Source organism: Heterodontus francisci, chromosome 46 (assembly GCF_036365525.1).
Source record: "Heterodontus francisci isolate sHetFra1 chromosome 46, sHetFra1.hap1, whole genome shotgun sequence".
Classification (NCBI taxonomy): Eukaryota; Metazoa; Chordata; class Chondrichthyes; order Heterodontiformes; family Heterodontidae; genus Heterodontus; species Heterodontus francisci.
Window position 1 is genome coordinate 21,357,154 of NC_090416.1, and position 6,000 is coordinate 21,363,153.

Here is a 6,000-nt window from a genome sequence, read left to right on the forward strand (position 1 = left end):
ACCTACCCCACATGGACTGCAGCGGTTCAAGAAGGCAGCTCACCACCACCTTCTCAAGGGCAATTAGGGATGGGCAATAAATGCTGGCCTGGCCAGTGACACCCACATCCCATGAATTAATTTTAAAAAAAATTGGCCGGGTTGGACTTGTCCTGCTTTTTGTGTACAGGACATACCTGGGCAATTTTCCACATTGCCAGGTAGGTGCCAGTGTTGTAGCTGTACTGGAACAGCTTGGCTAGGGGCGCGGCAAGTTCTGGAGCATAGGTCTTTAGTACTATTGCCGGAATATTGTCAGGACCCATAGCCTTTGCAGTATCCAGTGCCTTCAGTCGTTTCTTGATATCATATAAGGGATAAGGTTACAAGGACGCAAGAGGGCACTGGCAAGCAAGAACTTGGTTTAAAGTGTGTCTACTTCAACGCCAGGAGCATCCGGAATAAGGTGGGTGAGCTTGCAGCATGGGTTGGTACCTGGGATCTCGATGTTGTGGCCATTTCGGAGACATGGGTAGAGCAGGGACAGGAATGGATGTTGCAGGTTCCGGGATTTAGATGTTTCAGTAAGAACAGAGAAGATGGTAAAAGAGGGCGGGGTGTGGCATTGTTAATCAAGGAGAGTATTACGGCGGCAGAAAGGACGTTTGAGGACTCGTCTACTGAGGTAGTATGGGCCGAGGTTAGAAACAGGAGAGGAGAGGTCACCCTGTTGGGAGTTTTCTATAGACCTCCGAATAGTTCCAGAGATGTAGAGGAAAGGATAGCGAAGATGATTCTCGACAGGAGCGAGAGTAACAGGGTAGCTGTTATGGGGGACTTTAACTTTCCAAATATTGACTGGAAATACTATAGTTCGAGTACTTTAGATGGGTCAGTTTTTGTCCAGTGTGTGCAGGAGGGTTTTCTGACACAGTATGTAGACAGGCCAACCAGGGGCGATGCCACATTGGATTTGGTACTGGGTAATGAACCCGGCCAGGTGTTAGATTTAGATGTAGGTGAGCACTTTGGTGATAGTGATCACAATTCGGTTAGGTTTACCTTAGCGATGGGCAGGGACAGGTATATACCGCAGGGCAAGAATTATAGCTGGGGGAAAGGAAATTATGATGCGATTAGGCAAGATTTAGGATGCGTAGGATGGGGAAGGAAACTGCAGGGGATGGGCACAATCGAAATGTGGAGCTTATTCAGGGAGCAGCTACTGCGTGTCCTTGATAAGTATGTACCTGTCAGGCAGGGAGGAAGTTGTCGAGCGAGGGAGCCGTGGTTTACTAAAGAAGTTGAAGCGCTTGTCAAGAGGAAGAAGAAGGCTTATGTTAGGATGAGACGTGAAGGCTCAGTTAGGGCGCTTGAGAGTTACAAGCTAGCCAGGAAGGATCTAAAGGGAGAGCTAAGAAGAGCAAGGAGAGGACACGAGAAGTCACTGGCGGATAGGATCAAGGAAAACCCTAAGGCTTTCTATAGGTATATCAGGAATAAAAGAATGACTCGAGTTAGATGAGGGCCAATCAAGGATAGTAGTGGGAAGTTGTGTGCGGAATCAGAGGAGATAGGGGAAGCGTTAAATGAATATTTTTCGTCAGTATTTACAGTAGAGAAAGAAAATGTTGTCGAGGAGAATACTGAGATACAGACTACTAGGCTAGATGGGATTGAGGTTCACAAGGAGGAGGTGTTAGTAATTTTGGAAAGTGGGAAAATAGATAAGTCCCCTGGGCCAGATGGGATTTATCCTAGGATTCTCTGGGAAGCCAGGGAGGAGATTGCAGAGCCTTTGTCCTTGATCTTTATGTCGTCATTGTCGACAGGAATAGTGCCGGAAGACTGGAGGATAGCAAATGTTGTCCCCTTGTTCAAGAAGGGGAGTAGAGACAGCCCTGGTAATTATAGACCTGTGAGCCTTACTTCGGTTGTGGGTAAAATGTTGGAAAAGGTTATAAGAGATAGGATTTATAATCATCTTGAAAAGAATAAGTTCATTAGAGATAGTCAGCACGGTTTTGTGAAGGGTAGGTCGTGCCTCACAAACCTTATTGAGTTTTTCGAGAAGGTGACCAAACAGGTGGATGAGGGTAAAGCAGTGGATGTGATGTATATGGATTTCAGTAAGGCGTTTGATAAGGTTCCCCACGGTAGGCTATTGCAGAAAATACGGAAGTATGGGATTGAAGGTGATTTAGTGCTTTGGATCAGAAATTGGCTAGCTGAAAGAAGACAGAGGGTGGTGGTTGATGGCAAATGTTCATCCTGGAGTTTAGTTACTAGTGGTGTACCGCAAGGATCTGTTTTGGGGCCACTGCTGTTTGTCATTTTTATAAATGACCTGGATGAGGGTGTAGAAGGATGGGTTAGTAAATTTGCGGATGACATAAAGGTCGGTGGAGTTGTGGATAGTGCCGAAGGATGTTGTAAGTTACAGAGGGACATAGATAGGCTGCAGAGCTGGGCTGAGAGATGGCAAATGGAGTTTAATGCGGTAAAGTGTGAGGTGATTCACTTTGGAAGGAGTAACAGGAATGCAGAGTACTGGGCTAATGGGAAGATTCTTGGTAGTGTAGATGAGCAGAGAGATCTTGGTGTCCAGGTACATAAATCCCTGAAAGTTGCCACCCAGGTTAATAGGGCTGTTAAGAAGGCATATGGTGTGTTAGCTTTTATTAGTAGGGGGATCGAGTTTCGGAGCCACGAGATCATGCTGCAGCTGTACAAAACTCTGGTGAGACCGCACCTGGAGTATTGCGTGCAGTTCTGGTCACCGCATTATAGGAAGGATGTGGAAGCTTTGGAAAGGGTGCAGAGGAGATTTACTAGGATGTTGCCTGGTATGGAGGGAAGGTCTTACGAGGAAAGGCTGAGGGACTTGAGGTTGTTTTCGTTGGAGAGAAGGAGGAGGAGAGGTGACTTAATAGAGACATATAAGATAATCAGAGGGTTAGATAGGGTGGATAGTGAGAGTCTTTTTCCTCGGATGGTGATGGCAAACACGAGGGGACATAGCTTTAAGTTGAGGGGTGATAGATATAGGACAGATGTCAGAGGTAGTTTCTTTACTCAGAGAGTAGTTGGGGCGTGGAACGCCCTGCCTGCAACAGTAGTAGACTCGCCAACTTTAAGGGCATTTAAGTGGTCATTGGATAGATATATGGATGAAAATGGAATAGTGTAGGTCAGATGGTTTCACAGGTCGGCGCAACATCGAGGGCCGAAGGGCCTGTACTGCGCTGTAATGTTCTATGTTCTATATGGAGTGAATCGAATTGGCTGAAGCCTGGCATCTGTGATGCTGAGGACTTCAGGAGGAGCCGAGATGGATCATCAACTTGGCACTTCTGGCTGAAGATTTGCAAATGCTTCAGCCTTATCTTTTGCACTGATGTGCTGGGCTCCCCCATCATTGAGGATGGGGATATTTGTGGAGCCACCTCCTCCAGTTAGTTGTTTAATTGTCCAGCACCATTCACGGCTGGATGTGGCAGGACTGCAGAGCTTAGATCTGATCCATTGGTTGTGGGATTGCTTAGCCCTGTCTATCGCATGCTGCTTGTGCTGTTTGGCATTCAAGTAGCCCTGGAGTCAGTTGACACCTCATTTTGAGGTATGCCTGGTGCTGCTCCTGGCATGCCCTGCTACACTCCTCATTGAACCAGGGTTGATTCCCCCGGCTTGATGGTAATGGTGCAGTGGGGGATATGCCGGGCCATGAGGTTACAGATTATGGGGTTGACTACAATTCTGCTGTTGCTGATGGCCCACAGCGCCTTATGGGTGCCCAGTTTTGCATTGCTCGATCTGTTCGAAATTTCTCCCAATTAGTACGGTGGTAGTACCACACAACACGATGGAGGATATCCTCAATGTGAAGACGGGACTTCGTCTCCAGAAGGACCGTGTGGTGGTCACTCCTACCAGTACTGTCATGGACAGATGCATCTGTGGCAGGCAGATTGGTGAGGATGAGGTCAAGTATGTTTTCCCTCTTGTTGGTTCCCTCACCACCTGCCGCAGACCCAGTCTAGCAGTTCTGACCTTTAGGACTCGGCTAGCTCAATCAGTAGTGGTGCTACTGAGCCACTCTTGGTGATGGACATTGAATTCCTGCAGCCAGAGTACATTCTGTGTCCTTGCCACCCTCAGTGCTTCCTCCAAGTGGTGTTCAACATGGACGAGTCCTGATTCGTCAGCTGTGGGTGGGCTGCGGCGGGGGGTGGGGGGGGGTTGCTGGCAGTAGGTGGTAATCAGCAGGAAGTTTCCTTGCCCATAACCTGATGCCATGAGACTTCATGGGGTCCGGAGTCGATGTTGAGAACTCCCAAGGCAACTCCCTCCCTACTGTGTACCACTGTGCTGCCACCTCTGTTGGGTCTGTCCTGCTGGTGGGACAGGACATACCCAGGGATGGTGATGGTCGTGTCTGGGACATTGTCTGTAAGGTATAATTTGGTGAGTATGACTATGTCAGCTGTTGCTTGACTCGTCTGTGGGACAGCTCTCCCAACTTTGGCACCAGCCCCCAGAGGACTTTGCAGGGTCGACCAGGCTGGGTTTGCCGTTGCCGTTTCCAGTGCCTAGGTCAACGCTGGGTGGTCTGTCCGGTTTCATTCCTTATTGACTTTTTAGCGGTTAGATACAACTGAGTGGCTTGCTGGGCCATTTTGGAGGGCATTTTAAAGTCAACCACATTGATGTGGGTCTGGAGTTACATGTAGGCCAGACCAGGTAAGGACAGCAGATTTCCTTCCCTAAAGGACATTAGAGAACCAGATGGGTTTTTGTGAAAATCGACAATGGTTTCATGGCCTTCATTAGATTAGCTTTTTAATTCTAGATTTTTTTAATTAATTAAATTCAAATTCCACCTTCTGCCATTGTGGGACTCGAACCCATGTCCCCAGGGGAATACCCTGGGTCTCTGGGTTACTGGTCTAGTGACAATACCACTGCACCACCGCCTCCCTAGCAGATGATGATAGCCACGTAGGAATATGATGTCGTGGCAATAACGGAGACCTGATTCAAAAATAGACAAGAACTGGGTATTAAATATTCTTAGGTGCAAGGTGTTCAGGAATGGTTGAGAAGGAAGGAAAGAAATGAGGAGGGGTGGCAGTATTGATTGAGGAGAATATTACAGTGCTGGACAGAATGTCCTAGAGGGATCATGAACAGAATCTATTTGATCAGAGCGAAGAAACAATAGAGGTACCATCACACTACTGGATGTATTCTCTTAGCCATCAACTAGTGAGAAAGATATGGATGAACAAGTCTGCAAGGAAATTAGAGAGGGGTACAAAAAACTATACAGTAGATTTAATGGGGGACTTTATCCAAATATAGACTGGGATAGTAATAGTGTAAAGGGCAGAAAGAAGGAAAAGTTTTTAAAGTGTGTTCAGGAGAATTTTCTACATCAGTATGGTTTTGGCCCAATGAAGAAGGAGGCATTACTGGATCTGGTTCTGGGGAATGAGGTAGCTCAAGTGGATCAAGTGTCAGTCGGGCAACAGTTAGGGACAGTGCTTGTAGAATCATAACATTTAGGTTAGCTATAGAAAAGGACTAGCAGCAATCCAGAGTAAAAATAATTAAGGCTGGCAGGCAAAACTGTAAATAGAATAATGAGCTACCTTTAAAGAAGAAATAGCTCGGGTACAGTCGAGGTGCATTCCCACAAGGGGGAAAGATAGGACAAACAAAGCCAGAGCTCCCTGGATGATGAAAGAGATGGAGAGCAAGATGAAGAAGAAAAGGGTGCACATGACAGATGTCAGGTCGATAATACAAGTGAAAATCAGCCTGAATATAGAAAATTCAGAGGGGAAGTGAAGCAAGTAATAAGAAAAGCAAAGAAAGTAAGAGAAGAGACAGCTAACATAAAAGGGAATCCAAAAGTCTTCTATAGGCATATAAATAGTAAAAGTATAGTAAAAGGAGGAGTGGGGCCAATTGGGGACCAAAAAGGGGATTTTTTTTTATTCATTCATGGGATGTGGGCGT